This window comes from Cnephaeus nilssonii (assembly GCF_951640355.1).
Source record: "Cnephaeus nilssonii genome assembly, chromosome: 7".
Taxonomy (NCBI): Eukaryota; Metazoa; Chordata; class Mammalia; order Chiroptera; family Vespertilionidae; genus Cnephaeus; species Cnephaeus nilssonii.
Window position 1 is genome coordinate 51,449,326 of NC_137078.1, and position 11,739 is coordinate 51,461,064.

Genomic DNA, 11,739 nt, shown 5'->3' on the forward strand with positions numbered 1-11,739 from the left:
ATCTTATATGCCAGAAAATACGGTAATTAAAATAGAAGACAATATAAGTAAGGCAATAACAAGTATAAAAGGAACCAATGAGTTCAAAAGTGAATAATTAACAATGTCAAAATAAACTTTCCTCAGTTCTGAGACAAAGAAAATGAATAATGTATAGAACATTTTGCTACATCTTTTGAAAACATGTTCTATTCAAAAGACCACAAACAGTCTCCAGAAACAGACCCTAAAAAAAACAGCAACAACAACAACAAAAACACACACACACACACACATAAGCCTTAGATTTACCTGACAATGATTTTAAGAAAACAATCAGAAATATTTTTGTTTTTAGTGTGCATGTATTTATTTTAATTACTTCTATTTGAAGTCTCTTATTTTTGCACAACAGCAAGGCATCTTATTACCCAGTCTTTCCATTCCTTAAAAACTACCACAGGTGTTGGAGAATAAACTAGTACATTATCCTCAGGACTATGCTTTGGAGTAACTGGAGGTGTGTCAGCAGATTTCTCATCAATCCACCTGCCAGTGCTCTGTATCCTATACAATAAAGAGCTAATATACTAATTAGACCAGACGGCAGAACGACCTTCCGGAACGACCTTCTAGAACGACCAGTGGGCGGGGGGTGCGGGGCCAGTGAGCCTGCACTGCCAGGCCAGCCATGGCGGTCTGGGTGCCTCCGCAGAGGCTGGATGGGACACAACTGAGGTGCCTGAACCTCCCACGGCCCCTCCTCCGGCGGCCTGGTCCCCCATTGCCCCCACACACACCAGTGGGGGTGGGGGAGACCAGCGCTAAGGAGCAGGGAGCCCGGCTTCTGGTTGAGCAGTGCTTCCCCCCAGCTCAGCCAGAAGCCGGGCTCACGGCTGGCAAGCACAGCAGAGGTGGTGGGAGCCTCTCCGGCCTCTGCAGCAGGTTGGTGGTAAGGAGCGAGGGGTCCTGGACTGCGAGAGGGATATCCGCCTGCTGGCTTAGGTGGACATTCCCCAAGGGGGAACCCCCACCCCCCAGTGCATGAATTTCTAGGCCTCTAGTTTTTCTATAATGTTGAAGCCAGTAGCACTCTGCAACTTGTGTAAACAGATAGGTCACAGAGTTAGGGGGTGCTGGTCAGCTTCTCCCCAGTAGTTGTAGCTTGCGTTAGGCGAGCAAGTCACTGGCAGTGTCAAAATTCAAACACGTGTTCCTTCTCATGGGTTAAAGCCTTACAGGACTGAAGCAGAAAAACACCAGTCACTGCATGAGTATAATATTTAACATCACTGCATGAGTATAATATTTATCATCACTGCATGAGTATAATATTTATCGAAAATGGAATAGTCATGTGAAGATTTTTTTCTGCAACACCTTCACTTTGCCTTTATAGCTTGAACTGTAAAAATCACTGCCATGCCTGGCAAAGCTGAAAATCCAACATCGTCTGTCAGAGGCTTATCCAAAGACAAAATTCCAGGAGTCTCTTAGGCAAAGTTCAATCGTTGTTATTCCCACAGCACAGAAGGCATCTTTGGGTTTCTTCTTTTCTAAGAACTTCAGGATGTGCCCTGCATGTATTTGCAGGTGTGTGTCATCATGCTAAAGGGACACCTCCTTGCAGAGACAGGAACCAGTTCTAGAAGATTTACTGTCACGCCATAGAAAAATGCTTCACAGTAGCCCTTGAGCTATCCTACCTAATAAAAAGGTAATATGTAAATTACCATCACTCCGCTACGCCCATGATTGGACCAGCGGGAGACACAGGGGGTGGGACTCGGGGTGGCTGGGGTGGTGATTGGGCCGGCAGGACGCTGAGCTCGCGTTACCAGCGGCGACACGAGCTCAGCGTCTGCGCCATGGCTGTGCTGCAGCACAGACGGGCTTCTGGGGCAGCGAGCCGGTGTTTTGGAGGTTTGGAGGCGGTGCGGGTGGGCGGGCGGCGTGGCGGAGCACGTGGGTGGCGGGGGAGGGAGTCTGGCGGCAGTTGGGCCGCAGGAGCCTGGTGTCTGCAGAGGTCGCGGGTTTCCATGAAGGCAGAGGAGGCGGCAGCAGCCCCAGCCTTCCTGGGCGGGAGGCGAAGGCAAGACCCCAGCCTGGGCTCCTGGGCTCCGGCAGCAGGAGTACCACACCCCCGCCCCGCCTCGCCCTAGGGGCCCAGGGACTTCGGAGCTGCCGGCCACACCTGGTCCCGACCAGCGGACAGACAGCCTACACGTGCATGATTAAATCATGCACTGGGCCTCTAGTTTAATATATTCTTCATTGGTAATTCTGGTGTTTCCTAGAGATCCAGTGCACTGTATAAAAACACTGCATTTCTCTGGAGAGGGTGGCTTTCTGAAGGATCATTAAAAAATTCTTCAAAGTCTTGGGGAGGCTCAGGATGGGTGATCCCATCTGATTGAGAATGCAAGGTAATGGGTCCAATGAGATCAGTGGCTGGTTGGAAGGCTACATATATCAAATGCCGTTCCACAGCAACTTCTCATACTGTGTTTTTTGAGATGAGAGCAGTTTTTAGTGTCTGTTCTGAGTGTCGTGCTGTTTGCATCTTTAGGAAGAAAGACTCCTGTGAAGTTTTTATCTAACAAGGGCAGTCATGTCAGGGCTGGTGGAGAGGGTTGTGTGCGGGATGCCTTCACCCGGGCAGCACAGCCCAGGCAGCCCCCACTGGGTTTTGACACTTCCACTTGCAGTACCTGCATGCCCTCAACCATAAATATATTTAATTAGCTAAAGGATAACACAGACAGACAACTGAAGGAAATTGGAATAGCAATATATATAAAAAATGAGAATATTAACAAAGTGGTAGAAATAATCTTTTTAAATAACTAAATTGAAATGCTGGAGTTGAAAAGTTGAAGTACTACACTTAAAATACCTCCTGAATATCATGCTAAATGAGATATAAATCAGACAGAAAAAGTTAAGAACCACATGATTTTGCTCACATATGGTATGTAAAACTAAAATCAACAAATGAATAAACAAGAAAAACAAATAACAACCCATAAACACAACAATAGGATGGTGGTTACCATAGGGAAGAGGAATAGGGGTTAATAAAGGGTAAAGGCTCAAATATATGGTGAGGGAAGAAGATTTGACTTTGGGTTGTGGACACATAATGCAATATATAGATCATGTGTCATAGAAATGTACACTTGAACATATGTCATTTTATTATCTAATGTTATCCCAAAAAAGAGGGATAAAAGATCAAGTAGCTTTTTTGAATAAATGACTATAAACTTTCTAAATATGAGAAGAGATGTTGATATCTCTCTCTCTCTCTCTCTCTCTCTATATATATATATATATATATATATATATATATATATATATAAAAGCTCAGCTTCCAAATGGCAGAATGACCAGGACAACCCGTTGACCAGTTGCTATGACACGCCCTGACCACCAGGGGGGCAGCTGCTCAATGCAGGACCTGCACCCTGGTGGTCAGTGTGCTCCCACAGTGGGAGCGCCCCTCAGCTGACTGGGATGAGCAGTGCTCCCACAGTGGGAGCAGCTTCTTAGAGGGTGGGTCCACAGCTGCTCAGCTGACCAGGATGAGTGGCTCTCCCACAGCAGGCCGATGCCCGCAGGCCATGCCCCCCACCAGTGCATGAATCCTGTGCACCAGGCCTCTAGTAAAAATATAAGATCAATGAACACCAAGTAGAATCAACATAAGAAACTCACGGTAAGACAACTTTTAATCAAAAGTTTAAAAGTCAAAGAAATGCAAGATAATTCATATATAAAGAATTATACATAAATTAAATATGGAACTGCCATTTGACCCAGTGATCCTACTTCTAGGAATATATCTTAAGAAACCTGAAACATCAATCAGAAAGAATGTATCCACCCCTATTTCATAGCAGCACAGTTTATAATAGCTAAGATCTGGAAACAGCCCAAGTGACCATCAGTAGATGAGTAGAAAAAAAGGGTGTAGTGTACCTTGGAATACTATACAGCAGTAAAAAGAAGGATCGCTTACCCTTTGAGACAGGGTGCAGAGACCTGGAGATTATTATGCAAAGTGAAATAAGCCAGTCAGAGAAGACAAGTATCACGTGAACAAAATAAACTGATGAAAAAATAGATCCAGAGACATAGAAACATGGGACAGACTGTCAAATCTCAGAGGCAAGGTGGGGAGGGTGAGTGGGTGGAAAGAGATCAACAAAAACTTGTATGTATATAGGACATAGACAATAGGTTGGTGAAGGCCTTGGGTGGGAAGTGGGGATGGGCTAGAAGGGGTCAATGGGGGAAAAAGAGGAACATATGTAATACTTTTGACAATAAAGATTTTTTTAAAAAGAAGAAAAAAAGAATTATACATCAATTCCAAGTAGAATATACCTCTGGAATGCAAGGGTGATATAATATATGAAAATAAATCAGTGTAATGTACCACATTCACAAAATGAAGGAAGGATAACACACTATCATTTAAAGTTATGTGGTAAATGCATTTGACAAAATTCAGCACCTTTTGAAGATAAAATCACTCAGCAAATTAGGAATAGAAGTTACCTTAATATATAAATGGCCATACATGAAAAATTTACAGGCAACATCATACCTCATGGTGAGCTTTCCTCCACAATTAAGAAAAAAACAGAAATTCATTTTTTAAAAAATATGTTTTTATTGATTTTTTAGAAAGAGGAAGGGAGAGAGAGAGAGAGAGAAACATCAATGAGAGACAAACATCAACCAGCTGCTTCATGCACATCTCCTACTGGGGATCAAGCCAGAAACCCTAGAATGTGCCCTAACTGGGAATTGAACCAGTGACCTCTTGGAGCATGGGTCGATGCTCAATTACTGAGCAACACCAGCCTGGCAAGACAAAGATTATTCCTTTAACATTTAAAATTTCTACTTAACACAGTACTAGAAGTCCTAGACAGATCAATTAAGCAAGAAAAATAAATAAAAGCATGCATGTTGCAAAGAAAGAAGTAAAGTTATATCTATTCACAGAAGACATTAAGTTCTACATAGAAAACCCTACAGTTTCTATGTAAAAAAAAAAAAAAAAAAAAAAAAAAAAGAAAGAAAGAAAGAAAGAAAACTTAAAACTAATGGATGAATATAAAAGTCATCATTCAAAAATCAGTTGCAGTCAAGTAAACTAACAATGAACCATTTGAAAAGGAAATTAGAAAACAATTTTATTTATAGCTAGAGGCCCAATGCATGAAATTTGTGAATTGGGCCCGGCCCTCATAGCCCCAGCTGCCTTGGCTGGCCCTTACAGCTTTGGCTGGCCCTTGCAGCTCTTCACTGCCTCAGCCCCTCGCTGCCTCAGCCAGCCCTCACAGCCCCTCGCTGCCTCGGCGGCCCTCACAGACCCTCACTGCCTCAGCCGGCCCTCACAGCCCCTCGCTGCCTCGGCCAGCCTCACAGCCCTGGCTTCATCTGGAAGGTCGTCCAGATGGTCATCCGGAAGGTCATCCATACGGCCATTCTTCTGTTCGGTGTAATTAGCATATTAGCTCTTTGTTATATAGGATGGCATCAAACATAAAATAAAAATAAACTTTTAAAAGGAGGGAAGAAATTTATACTAAAAGCTATAGAAGCCACTGAAGGAAATGTCTATATCTATATAGATAGATATAAATATAAAAATGTAGAGATGTACATGTATAATGTTGTATCCTTACTTTTCACCATATACAAAATTAACTCAAGAATGGATCAAAGATCTAAATGAAAATAGTTATTAAAGTGTTAGAAGAAAACACAGGGGGTAAATTTCATTAAAATTGGATTTGGCAATGATTTCTTGAATATAACTCTCAAAGCATCGGAAACAAAATAAAAATAGATAAGTTGGACGTCCACAAAATTAAAAATTTTTGTACATCAAAGGACACTATCAATATATTGACAAGGCAACCTATAGAATAAGAGAAAATATAAATAAATGTAAATCATATATTTGTTAAGAGGGTAATATCAAGAATATATTAACTATTTCTATGACTTAACAACAAGAACAACCTGATTTTTAAAAATGGGCAAAGAACTTGAATGTACTTTTCTCCAAAAATAGACTTGTAAACAAAACACTACAAATATTACCGAAGGAAATGAAAGAATACTCCAATAAACGGACAGAGAGCTTGTGGAAATATTTGCATATCTCCAAAGAAGAAATACAAATATCCAATAAGCATATGCCATGATGTCAACAGCACAAGCCATTAGGAAAATACAAATCAAAACCAAAATGAGATACTACCTCATACCTACTAGATATTTATAATAATTTTTAAATGAAAAATAATGTGTTATCAAGGCTATGGATAAATGGGAATTTTCATATATGGATTTTTGGGACAAAAAAGAGTGCCAGCTCTGTGAAGAGCAGTTTGTGTTTCTTCAACTAGAAAAAGAATTAGAATTTTACCTAGCAATTCCATTTGTAGGTATATATTTAAGAGAAATGAAAACATATGTCTACATAGAAACTTATATGTGAATGTTTATAGCAGTATCTATATACAAAAAGGCCAAGCGACCAGAATGACCAGTCGCTATGACGCACACTGCGGTGGCCAACCGGCCTGATCAGGGCCCCAATCGGCCCTGCCAACCTCCTGCGGATCCTCCCCCCAGCCAGCATGGACCCCGATTGCCCCCCCCCCAACTGGGGGTGGGGACAGCCAGCCAACTGCCCACGGCCCTTCCCCCTCTGCCGACCTGGCCCTGATCGGCCCCCATTGCGGTGGGCGGCCGGACCCCACCCATGCACAAATTCGTTCACCGGGCCTTTAGTTATCTATAACAGACACAAGGTGGAAAAATGTCTATCGATGAGTGAATGGATATACAAAATGCAGAATATGCATACAATAAAATATTGGTCACCCATAAAAAGAAATATATGTACAACTTGAATAAACTTTGAAGGCATTATTAAGTGAAAGAAGCTAGACAAAAGTTCACACATTGAATGGTTCCTTGTATATGAATATCCAGAATAGGCAAATCTATATAGAGAAAGAAGATTGGTATTTGATAGGGTATAAGGAGTGAGAGGAATGGAGAATGATTATTTAAATAGTATGGAGGTTGATCATATTTATTAAAACACTAGAGGCCCAGAGCATGATTGAATCATGCACGTGAAGGGTCCCCTACAGGCTTTCGCTTTTCGCGGTGGAGTTGGGTGCCTGTTCGCTGGTGCACCAGGCCTTTCAGAAGCCTCCAGCTCCATGGAGGCTTCTGAAAGGCCTGGTGCCGGAGCAGACAGGCACCCAGCTCCCACGCTTTTGATGGTCCGCGGCCGCTGAGGGGGGCTACCCTGCTGTTGAGAGGTGCAGGGGGCAGGACTCCCGCCCCCTGCGCCTCTCAACGGCCGCTGAGGGGGGCTGCCGCGGACACCTGGCTACCCTGCCTTTGAGAGGCGCAGCTGGGTGTCTGCCGCAGGCCCCCTCAGCGGCCGTGGATCTGGCCGTTGAGAGGCGCAGGGGGCGGGAGTCCCGCCCCCTGCACCTCTCAACAGCAGGGTAGCCACCCTCAGTGGCAGCAGATCCGTGCCTCTCAATGGCCGGATAGGCCACCCCGAGTCCTGCCCCCCAGCCTCCCGCCGCCCAATCGTGGGCGTAGCGGAGTGATGATAATTTACATGTTACTCTATTATTAGATAGGATTATTACAGAATAAGCATAGATATCTTATTAATTTTTGAGATTATTGGTATATATTTCAAATTTAATAGTAAATCAAGTAATCACTCAACTCCTGTATTTTGTCACTGTGAGTAAATATAAATGGAGAAAAATGGCAACAGCCTTAGATGTTGAAATTATTTTTAGTACTGACATTTTGCAATTACATTTTTCACTTATAAAATTTTAAAACAGTAATATATACATAGTACTTGCTAAATTTTCTAAATGCCTAGGAATTTATAAATGCCTAGGAATCATAGTTACATGATGCTTGTGCACAAAAAATTAGTAATATCAGCTCTAAAGTAACAATGAAATTATTCGTTTTAAATTCTTCAACTTTATATGTAGTTCCCTGACGTTCATATATTATTGTGATATAATCAAGATAAATTAAATATATTATAATTTGTTAACCAATTTATCCCCCCAAATTATATTTATTTTACTTCTTTAAAAATTAGAATGGTAAAATATTGCTTTAGTTCTAAAAATATATCTTGTATTATAAATACAGTTGATTTTCATTATTTATAGTAGTTCTAGAAAGTAATCATGAACAGTAAATTAGCAAATACTGAATTGTTGCCCCCAGGGAGAAATACAGGATTAGGATCCTGTGGGTGTCTGGTTGAAACATTTTTATCAACCAACCAATATATATAAACTTATATTTTGTGTGTTTCTATTTTAAGATACCTTATTTAATATATTGTTGATTCTTTTTTTTTAATTTCTTTATTGATTAAGGTATCACATATTTGTCCCCATTCCCATCCCACACCCCTCCCCACACATGCCCCCACCCCCCTGTTGTCCTTAACCGCTGGTTAGGCTCATATGCTTGCACACAAGTCCTTTGGTTGATCTCTCCCCTTTACCCTCACCCTCCCCTACCCTCCCTCTGAGGCCCGACAGTCTGATCCATGCCTCCTTGTTTCTGGGTCTGTTCTTGTTCATCGGTCTATGTTGTTCATTATTTCCCCTAGATGAGTGAGATCATGTGCTATTAGAAATACACTTATAAGAACCGAAAATGAGACAAGCAATAATGGTTATGGTGACAGGCAAATGAATCAGTCTGTAGTGAGTTTCTTTCTGGGCCAACAGTTCTTTTGAGACCCAATTTCAATGTCCAACAGTTCCTTATGTGTACATGTCAGCACTGGCATTACAGTTCTGGATGGTGGACAAATGGTGGTAATGCAGGTCCGACTCTCTCTGGTTTGGTCCTGGGCAACCTGCAGTGATGCACAGCTGTTAACTGCTAGTATGGGAAGGCCACATTCACTGGTCAATGACACTATAACTCATGACAGAATAAACTGTAATAATATAGTGTCATAAGCCATCCTATGTTTAAAAACACTAGATAGCACTTCATCTTGGGGGTCATTTTAAACAGTAAAATCACCAATAAAGAGCACAGAGTTATAAAAACAAACAAAAAAAACCTTTACATTAAATCTACCCTGTACCCTGTAAAAGACAATTGTTTGCAACATGAGAGCTTAACCAAGAGCAAAGCATTGCTTTTGTTCAGCCTCAGCTGGGAACATGAATGTTGATCAACACACATTATTTTCCTGTTCTGCATCTCCAAATGCCTGGCAAAGCAACTTCAAGTGCTGATTTGGGGGTTGCAAATGAATATTAATGTGTAGGCAAACTTGCACATATGGAATCTGTAAATAATGAGGATCAACAGTGTAACAGTGTTGTCATACTTGTGTATGACAAGTGCAGTTCATCCTCTCTCCTTTTTTAAATTTTTACTTTTCAATTACAGTTTGCATTTAGTATTACTTTGTGTTAGTTTCAGAGAACAGACTGATGGTTGCCAAAGGAGAGGGTGTGTTTGGGAGGCTGAGTGAAATAGGTGAAATAGGTAAAGGGATTAAGAAGTACAAACTGGTAATTACAATAGTCATGGGGATGTAAAGTACAGCATAGGGAATCTAGTCAATAACATTTTAATAACTATGTATGGTGCCAGATGGATACTGAAATTATATGGTGTGTGTGTGTGTGTGTGTGTGTAACCTATGGAAACTTTACATCTCTATCGCAAATCCACCTTATTAATTTTTAAAATAACAGAAAAAATTACTAATTAACCACCTTTCTTATATTTTGTACATTCACTAGGAATTTAAAAGTCTTACGATTTATGGACTATTTTCAAGTGGTCACCAATTTTTATTTATTTTTATGACTGAAATATAAACATAAATGAATTAAAAACATGCTCTAAAATGTGAAGGAAAGGGGGCTCTCTAATAAATCTGACAAGTCTAGTTACTAAAAGTAACCTCATAGGACTATCCTATATAATAAAAGGCTAATATGCAAATTGACCAAACGGCAGAACAACCAGTCACTATGAAAAGCACTGACCACCAGGGGGCAGACGCTCAACACAGGAGCTACCCCCTGGTGGTCAGTGTGCTCCCACAGGGGGAGCACCGCTCAGTCAGAAGCCAGGCTCACAGCTGGCGAGCACAGCAGTGGAGGCAGGAGCCTCTCCTGCCTCAGCAGCAGCTCTAAGGATGTCCACCTGATGGCTTAGGCCTACTTCCGGGCCTAAGCCATCATTCAGACATCCCTGGAGGGCTCCTGGACTACAAGAGGGAAAAGGCCAAGCTGAGGGACTCCCCACCCCCAAGTGCACAAATCTCATGCACCGGGCCTCTAGTCTATCATAAATTTCTAACTGGGCAGGTCACGGTGGGTCCTGTCCCAGGTTGATAACTTCTTTAGTAAAAAGTTTATCTTTGCCTTAAGCAAGACCTGTCCATTGTTCTTATATGTCTACTAGTAGCCCATTTGCAGGAAGAATCCTGCAAGCAGCCATTGGGGCCGCATGCACTGCCGCCACCTTTGCGGCTGCCGTGCCTGCACCCGCTCGCCACTGCCGCCGGCCCCGCTCCGCCCCGCTCCGCCCCACCCCGCCCAGGCTTTCCCTTTGGCAGCCACCTTGCTTTCCGCTTTTCCTCCCTCTTCCTTCTACATTGTCCTCAGTCTTCACTCCTCCCTCCCTCAGCATATGCAAATTAGCCGCCATCTTTGTTGGGTAATTTTCATACTCACCCTGATTGGCTGGTGGGCGTGGCTTTGGCGTAGCGAAGGTGTGGTCAATTTGCATATTACTGGTTTATTAGGTAGGATGTTATCACACCTTTAAAATACCAGAATAATCCCCCTTTTGAGAACACTCTCTGGAATAACCACTCTCAAGGTAATGTATGATCTTGTTAAATATCATGTAATCCAATCACAGAATTTTCCCTGCCTTGCTTTCTCAAATTGTCATGTAATCTTCCTTACTTCCCTCCTTAATTCCAAATGTATAAAAAGAACTGTAAAATTATCAATCACAGCATTTTCTCAGTCTGTTAACGTGGAGGACGGATCACAAGAATTCTCAAGTTTGCATATGCCACAGTGTTTTACAAAGTGTTATATTTTAAAAAGATATTAGCTTGTAAGAACATGTAATAAATAACTTCAAAATGCAATGGGTATTTAATTTTAAGGCGTGCCTTTAACATTTATGTAAAACATTTTTTGTACTCATTCAATAGAAACTTATCTGGCACTGAGTAAAGCAAGCAATAAAACTACTGGTCTACAATGTGTTAAGATCTTGCTTATAGGTATATCCTCTGTTTGGACATTGTTATGTTGACAAAATATGTGAGACAATGTTATATGGTTTGTTATTAAGGAAGCTCAATTTCACGCAAAAGTGTGAAAACAGTGCACTTCCTTAGATGCTCATTTATTTCCCGTGTAATAAATACGTATACCTTTTTTTAAAATCTATTAACTTTTAAAATACATCTCAGTAAAGTTTCTTTCATAGTGTTTTAAATAACTTTCCATTGTTTCCAAAAGTCATGGTTCCAAATGTTAGCTGCCTAAGATTTACTGAGTAGTTGTTTTAAAATGGAGTTAATCCAAACTCCCATGTTCATTGAAGCACCCTATATAATAAAAGCATAGTATGCAAATTGTCCCCTTGACCAGGAGTTCGATGAGG

The 11,739-nt window shown here is 41.5% G+C and overlaps 1 pseudogene across 1 annotated transcript; it reads right to left on the bottom strand.

Moving 5' to 3' along the window:
• Positions 1-1,332: 1,332 nt before the first annotated feature.
• Positions 1,333-2,542, bottom strand: LOC307103470 (archaemetzincin-2-like; annotated as a pseudogene). Its single transcript has 2 exons — positions 2,235-2,542; positions 1,333-1,676 (listed from the first exon to the last, which is right to left on the bottom strand). The product of its transcript is annotated as an archaemetzincin-2-like (transcript).
• Positions 2,543-11,739: the final 9,197 nt, after the last annotated feature.